General features: G+C 40.4%; 1 protein-coding gene across 11 annotated transcripts in view; it reads right to left on the bottom strand.

Moving 5' to 3' along the window:
• PRKAG2 (protein kinase AMP-activated non-catalytic subunit gamma 2) overlaps window positions 1–8,626 on the bottom strand; it is a 492,650-nt gene that overhangs the window by 133,870 nt on the left and 350,154 nt on the right. The window lies entirely within an intron of this gene.

Here is an 8,626-nt window from a genome sequence, read left to right as displayed (position 1 = left end):
ATTTGGGGTTTTCTTGGCAAAAATACGGGAGTAATTTGTCGTTTCCTTCTCCAGTTCATTTTACCGATGAGGAAACTGAGGCAGAGTTAATCGAATTGCCCAGGGTCACACAGCTAGTAAGCATCTGAGGCTGGACTTGAACTCAGGTCTTCCTGACTCCAGGCTTGACACCCTATCTATTGTGCTACCAGTGCTCTATTCAATTAATAGTAATAAATATAAATAGTAGACTAGGGGCAAGAAGGTAGGGCATCAGAAGCAGATTAAAAGCTGGGTTCTTAAGTTCACAAATAGGAAAGCCACAGACAGGGAGATATGTGTGTGTGTATGTGTATATGTATAGATATGTACATACACACACACACATATATATATGTACATGTGTGTGTATATGTGTGTGTGTGTGTATCTCTATATATCTATCATTGGTATTTTCCCTGTTTGGAGAAAGGGAAAGAAAATACAGAAATAGCCTTAATGTTGGCAATAATGCTCTGAGAAGCAAAGCTCTAACCTTGCTCTTTGGGGGGAAATAGCTCCTCTTAAAGTTAAGTTTTTGAAAAGGGGTAAAACTGCCAGAATTTAAGGTCACAAAGATTTTAAATTCCTATCTAAAATTTGCACAAAATGGCATTGTCTCCCTTTGTGGAGTACTTTCATCTTGTGGCCTTTAAAAGTATTTCTGGTATCGATAGTTGAGCTGCGTTTTTCCAACTGAAAGGATAAATCAGACTTCCTGGCTCTTGCCACATTCAGCCCTTGCCTACTCATACCTGTCCTAGTCTTCATGGCTTCTATAATCTTTCCTGGCTGGTTTAAATTCTTGAACCTTAAAATTCTTCTTTGAAACTTAAGGGTAGGAGCTTCACTGTGACAAAAGTTTAAGAGATGTCCTATTTAGAAGAGGATGAACACTTGATAGTTTTGGTGTAATTTTCCTAAAGATCACGTGTTGAGCCTTTCTTCATCTTTGTCAGCCTAAAGATGTTTTAAATATGTATAAATAGAAAATGCTCCAAGGTGAGCTTATGAATGAAATTCATTTTCACAATTCTGTCCCATCTTGATGTTATGCTGCATCTTATATAAGTCAGGATTTTTGACTCCTAGATTATTGATTATTCATTCAGGTCACTGAAAGGTTTATTTATCAATAATTCTCCCCTTGCTGCCCATAAAACCTCTCACTTTTATTTTTATTTATTTGTTTGTTTGTTTTGGTGAGGCAATTGGGGTTAAGTGACTTGCCCAGGGTCACAAAGCTAGTAAGCGTTAAGTGTCTGAGGCTGGATTTGAACACAGGTCCTCCTGAATCCAGGGCCGCTGCTCTATCCACTGCACCACCTAGCTGCCCCACCTCTTACTTTTATATGGCTTCCTTAGTATGGCTAACAAAGTTTACAAATTCTTTTGACCAGTTTATCTTTAATAACTGATTAATATTAATTAGTTGGTAATATATTGCAAATATTACTTTTATGTTAGAATCTGCTGCTTAATTAGCAAAAGAGCTTTAGTTCCTTGTTAAACTTGTCTCTAACTTAATTTTCTTTGTGAGGAATATGTTTTCAGGAAAAATGATGATTCATAATCTACAGAGTGGGGAGGATATGTTTGTTTGTATATATAGGTGTCCAGGCAAAACCATCCTGAAAATCATGAGTCCTTGGGAACATTTTCAACTGTCTGGCACCTCTGACTTGGAATAAGTGAATAAAAAAGCGTAAATTTTAAGTGGATAAGTCAAAAAATGAATCTCTTGGAAGAGAAATTACAAAATGTTAAGGGCTGTGTTTGATGACTTTAAAGCAGGGGTTCTTTTTTTGTGTGCCACAGACCCTCCGGTGAAATCTGTGAACCCCTTCTCAGAAGAACGCTATTAAATGCATAAAAGTCATAGGCCATTTATGCTGAATGCCAATTACGTTGAAATGCAACGAGTGATTTTTTTTTTAAAGCAAGTTCACAAACTTCAGGTGAAGAACCTCTTCTTTAAATATTGGCAGAACCAGTTTCCAAGGGCAAGGGTATATTTATCTTCCCATATACTCCACTGGTATCCCTGAGATTTTGGAGGAAGCTCAGAAGAAATGGGGGAGGGTCCTCCATGGGCAACTTATGATGGAAGAAGTGTGAGTCCTGCCCAGAATGGGCAGGCATTGTGCAGTGCTGGGGTGTAGGTGGGTTCCAACCTTCATCGTTGGAAGAGACATTCATCCACATCAAGGGGTTCTTAGCTCTATTTGAGTTTTTTACTAATTCAAAAAAGAGCTAAAGACTCTGAGTCTTTCATTTGGGAAGTGGCAGTTTAACCTCCTTTCAAAGCTCCATTCCCAGCAATGCTGTGTTGGGGCTGGAGGGGGTGGAATGAAGGAAGAAAGTACCAGCAGGAAGAAGGAGTTTCCACTTTACACTTAGGATGGTAATGGCTCACATGTATCATTCACAAAGCTCCTGTCTCACAACAACCCTGTGAGTTTATCAGTTACAGGTCTATCATTTACAACCTGTGTGCTTTTGGGCATGCTTACCTCTCTTGGCCTGCGGGGTCTGCTGTCAAATGATCTTACTATGTGCAGTTTATAGTGGTACAAAAAGATTCTCAGAGGATTAAGGAACTTGCCCACAATCCTTCTGCAAGTGAAGCATCAGAAGTGGACTTCAAACCTACCTCTTCCAACTCTCAAGGGTCTAATGCTCTTCCCCCTGTTCCAGGGTTTTCCATATCCGTGCATGCATGTGAGCTCTCCAGATGGTTAGTTCACAGGCCTATTTGTAAGGTTCTTTTTACACATGGTACCAGTGAGTCTTTACCTTACTTTATTCATTTTCTTGCCCCTATCTTTACTGTGAGTCCCCCAGAGTACAAGGAAAGGTGTTTTTTGTTTTTTTTAATGGGCATCTACAGAAGGATTGTTTTTTTCAGTCCTCACAGAAATACCTCTGTCCAAGCTGACAGCCAGAACATAATCTCCATAATATAACCCCTTAAGCCTTGTATGGGGAGAGGAGAGAGGGGAAGGTAGTCTTGAAGGCTTGGCTCTCTCTGGAACAGTGCCAGGGAGCTATGCCAAATTCCTACGTGATGGTTCTGATTCCTGGGCCTAGTGGAAAGCAACTGACTTGTCCTCTGAAGCTGATCCCTGGCCCTCAGTGGGGTGAATCATTCTCCTGCTGGTGCTGTCCCGTCAGATATATTCAGCCTTCTTTTCTCTCCCTCCACTATCCCTCTCTTCTTCTTGGTTCTGCACCCCTATCTCCATGTCCCCCCAATTCCCTGAGGGTGTAGCTCCTTCTCTCCCTTTGTACAGGATGTAGGCTTCTGCTAATGTGATGGCATTGACTTCCCCAGAAGCTGCAGGCTCCCCACAGCTCAGATTTACCAGCTCGGCACTGAATTAATGTATGGCATAGAGGAAATCTGTATTGATTTTGGCATTCAGTCAGATGCTGTCTGGCTCATTAAAGTCTCCACATGCAGTCTGTTTTGAAAAGTAAAATCTGAGAGAAACTTTATTCCCTTTCTCCTCTTTTCTGCTCTTAAAACTACACAATACTTTATACATAGCATCTAACTTTTTCAAGTGCTTTATCTCTTTTGATTCTGCCTTTGCTACTTACTACTTGTGTAACCTTGGGCAAGTCCCTTAACATTTCTGGATCTCAATTTCTTCATTTGCAAAATGCAGGAGGTTGGACTAAATGATGTCCAAGAGCCCTTCTGGCTCAAATCTATGAGCTTATCATTCTTACACTGATCTTGTGAGATAGGTCTGGAAGGTACCATTTACATTTGACAAATACAGAAACTAGCACAAAACTGGTGTTAAACAGGTAACAGGTTACACAGGTAGTTAATGGAAGAATTAGGACTAGAACCTAGACCTTCTAATTCCCAGTGTCAGGTTCTTCCCTCTAAGACAGGGCTTATTAACCTAGGGTCTGTGGACTTGGTTTTTAAAAATATCTTGACAACTATTCCAATATAATTGATTTTCTTTACAATCCTATATATTTTACTTTATATATTTAAAAATATTATTCTGATTTATTCATTTAAAAAACATTCTGATCTTATCCATTTAAAAATATTCTGATAAAGGATCCATAGGTTTCACCAGGCTGTCCAAGGGTCCAGGACATACACACAAAAAGGTTAAGAATCCTTGCCTTTTAATATACTGTACTGACAGAATATGAGACACATGGGCCCCCAGATCGACCCAATACAGTTTAAGATTAGAAAACCAAATGTAACAACAAAAATGTTGAAATATTTCCAATGACAACACAATCTATTAAGTGTTATAGACCCAAAGTATTATACTAAGCCCATGCTAGCATCTCTTGGGCCCTCATTTAAAATGTTCAGATATTGTACTCAATCATAACCTATTTTTCTAAGTATGAGTAATTGGCAGCATTCTGATCAATATGATTTCTCAACAAATAAGAAAATCATTTAGCATTTACTACACCTTTCGCTGAGAACTTGTCAATAAAAGAGACACTAGGAGAAGACATGATCATCTTGTGGAAGAGCTTAAACATAATAATCACAGGGACATACCAACAGCATCGTGTAACCATGATGAACTGACCAACCCTTCTCTCCCACAGTAGCACAGGGCCACCAGAAACTCTGGGCTATCACTTTGGGATGTAGAAGTTTATAATGAATCTCAAAGTGATCATCACATAGTCAAGGGAAGCCAGTTTAACTGGATCCATGGTGGTCCCCGGTGATAGATAAGTAAAGCCACCATGGCTTGGAAATCTAAATTCCCTACCTTGATTTTTAATCCCCCTTCTCAACTACCATACCTAATACAGGGCTGTGTGCCTTCTGAGAGCTTAATAATCAATGGAACTCAACTCTATCTCATAAGCAACCAGTCTGTAAGGAGAAGGGCAAGACTTCAGTTAAGCTTTTCCTCCAATAATCCGTATACAGAACACCATAGCAGCAGTCCTCAAAGTGGGAGTCACCAGGAGTCCTTCGCTTTTTAAGAGGGTAAAGGGGTGTTTGAGATCAAAAAGTTTGAGAACCACATGCTCTAGAGGAAATTCAAAGCCTTCACTTCTTTTGTTTTCCTCTGGGCCTCTAGGCGTTCAATAGAGGCAGCCCATTTTTACAAGTTAGGCACCTGAGGCAGGGGAGATTCAATAACTTCTCCTGGAACTCGGTTATTCTGGGAAACAACAAACAAGGTCTCCTAAGGTCTCATTCACTGCTCATACCTAGAGACAATGCAGCGTCTCTCAATTGTACAAAATGAGCACGAATTCCTGGTCTATCTGCCTAGTTCTTTTCTGCACGTCCTCTACTGGCTTCAGCAGAGCAGGCAAAGAAGAATGCCAATGATCATCCCCCCTTTGACAGCTAAGAGAATGGATATCCTTTGCTTGGCGCTTCAACAAAAAGATAACACTTCTCTAAACACTGACTGTAACGATCACTAATTCCAAGATGAATCACTTTTACCGGAGTTGATTTCTCAGCTCTAGCTCCTTGATCTATTGCAAATCTTTTCCATCCACAACTGGACACAAAGTCTATTTTTAAAATGTCCGATCTGTGGTGAATAAAAGGCAGTTTAGCTGGTTTGGGGCCATTTCTGGTTATTGGCTTTTGCTTCAGTTAAAGCAGTGCACCTGAATAGATTAATATAAAATAGTATATATTAGAGTGTTCTACAACACTGAGAAATTATGATGCATTTTAACATGTTTTATCATCTTTTCTGGTTCCTAATTCCAAATACAATCCTGGAGACAACTTAGTGGTTTTCTTCCAGTTCAGCTGTGGAAACCAAGGGATCGTGGGATCAGATATAGCCCTGGAAGGACCTCAGGAGCCATCCAGTCCATCCCTCTCATTTTACAGATGGGTAAACTGGGGCCCAAGGAGACTAAGTGACTTGGTCAAGGTCAGATAGGTGGTAAGCGTTAGAACTGAGATTTGAACCAAAAAGTTGTTAACTCACGCAGGGCCAAGATAGCCAAGCTATGGAAAAACTAATCCTGGAATTTCCAGTTCATTGCTCACTGATGCCTGCTGCCTTGGCACATGCAAGACAGAATGGTTTCCTTTCAGTCCCAACTGTCCAGCGGGCTCACAGCTGAGCTCATTGTATAGCAGACATCAGCCTTATAAATAAGAATAGTGTTGGTGTCCATTTTAATTCAATGTACAGAATTTCAAGGTTATAGATAATGATAAAGTAGGAAACAGGTTTCACATGAATGGAAGCCTAGAATTTAGGGAACTTTATAAGTATATCTTATGTCAGAATGAAATTCCTATTGGTAAATTGTGGCATTGCTCTTTTGGACACTGTCAATCTCTAAACTAAAGTTCTGAGAGCAGCAAGGTGATCTTCAGACACTTCTTAAAATCCTTTGGGTCTGAGGAGTGTGACAGTCCGGATGAGTGCCGCTGACAGCAGATGAGAAATCAGGAGAGTTCTGACCATTTTTCTAGTAGCCACCAGATGATTTCAACTTAAACTATTATTAGAGGATTTGTTCATGCCCCTGGGAATTTACCTCTCATTTTAGACTGTAAATCAAGAAATCTCTATAATTTCCTTTATAGAAATTCATTTGGCAGTCAATCTTGCTAGAATCCAGCTAGTCTAAAAGGTACGTGTAGGGTGAGGGGGGAAGGTAACCTGTGTCCCAAATTTGTCTGACAATTTTTCATAAAGTCCACACTTCTCTATTTAAAAAAGAACACAAAATCAACAATGCCTTTTCAACTTATCCATTTAAAATGTCTCATCCTGTATAATTACATCAATGTCTATTAACAAGATATATGTGGTGTGTATGTAGATATATACATACGTGAATAGATATAGATACATATAAGTGCCTATATCTATACATATTCTTAAACTATTGACTGCCTCATCTAAATTAGATGCTAAACTCAGTGTGAGCAAGCTTCATTAGTACTGCAATCTCATTCTAAAATCACCCAGGACTCAACAGTGCATTCTGGAATGCATGATAAGCACTGACTGAAATAATTTTGATAATTTTATAAGATTCAGAACTGGACAATCTTAGAGATTATTTAGTTCAGCTTCTCCATTTTAAAGACCCAGGGACGTTGAGTGACTTATTCAGTATCTCATGTCTAGGTAGAGGCGGGCCAGCCCAAAGGCATCTGACTGACTTCTAGTACTACGATACGGGCAATGATTGTTCATGGAATCTCAACTTTCCTTCCTTTTGTTAACATTGGGAAGTTCAACCTGAATATATTTAGGGTTCTCTAAGTTCTGAGGATGCTTTTACTGAGCAGGAACTAAGGATTCAGCTCCTTAACAGAAGGGTGATGAACCTAAGTAACTTGACTAGATCTGAAAGAGCCCTCAACAATAGTGAGAACAGGACCGAGAGACTTGATGTCCTTTGTCCAGTCATAACTCATATGAACCTGAGAGAACCATAATATCAGCTCCCACCTATTCTTTTCTTGCCATCCCCCCAACAACTGCTAGCACCAACAGCCTCATAAGTGTACTTAGTGAACATTCCGCTGAAGACAATACATGTGTTCTCAATGACCTCTGGGTTTATAGATCAGGTTGAAAATATATCTACACCACTAGTGCAGGATTTTCATGTTCACTCTTTGCTAAGTGTTTGTGAATGAGATTAGCTAAAGGGAGGAATATGGAAGGGAGATAATGGAAAGAAGAAAGGCTTTTGATTGAACCCAAGATCTCTGGGCAGCAGACACTGGTGTAATAATATTAATAAATAACATCAACGGGGCAGCTAGATGGCACAGTGGATAAGCACCGGCCCTGGATTCAGGAGTACCTGAGTTCAAATCCGGCCTCAGACACTTACTAGCTGTGTGACCCTGGGCAAGTCACTTAACCCCAATTGCCTCACCAAAAAAAAAAAAATAATAATAATAAATAACATCAACAACAACAACAACATATATGTAGCATTTTAAGGTTTTCATTTGATCCTCACAACAATCCTGTGAGGTAGGTGCAATTATCATTCCCACTTTATAGATGGGGAAATAGACCCAGAGAAGTTAAGAGACTTCCTGAGGGTCATATGGCTAGTCAGTGTCTGATCTTTCTGAGTCCAAATCCTCTACTTTAACCACTGCATGATCCGGCTGTCAGTAAACAGGGAAATGAACAAGACTGTGGCATCATCTGGGTAAGCAACTTCTGTGGAGAAGGGGATGGCCATGGTTACCAACTGCCAATCTACTGCTCATAGGGCACCATCCTGGCTAAGACAATATGAGGCACCCTGGGGGAGAGACAGAATGTGCCAGGCAAGTCAAACCACTAGCAGCAGCACCTCCATCTCCTTTCAGACTCCAATGGAGGCAGCTCAGGACCCGAACCCAGAAGCCTTGGGAATGACAATGCTTCCTGTCAAGTGCCTGCAGCCATGATCCTAGGAAGCAACCCTTGTGGGGCTGTGAGAGTCCCCACAGATGCTACAGCCATCGCTCCTAAAGAGAAAAACTCCTGCCACCAAAGGACATTGTAAAATGGCTCAATCTCAGAAACTGATGGCGTTTTATCAGTGGAAAAGACTTTAAGGAAGAGGCCTCTCCCCATGGTATGCCCCGCCTGGA

Source organism: Dromiciops gliroides, chromosome 5 (genome assembly GCF_019393635.1).
Source record: "Dromiciops gliroides isolate mDroGli1 chromosome 5, mDroGli1.pri, whole genome shotgun sequence".
Lineage (NCBI taxonomy): Eukaryota > Metazoa > Chordata > Mammalia > Microbiotheria > Microbiotheriidae > Dromiciops > Dromiciops gliroides.
Note: the sequence above shows the minus strand (reverse complement) of the source record. Positions and strands in the feature narration are given on the sequence as shown.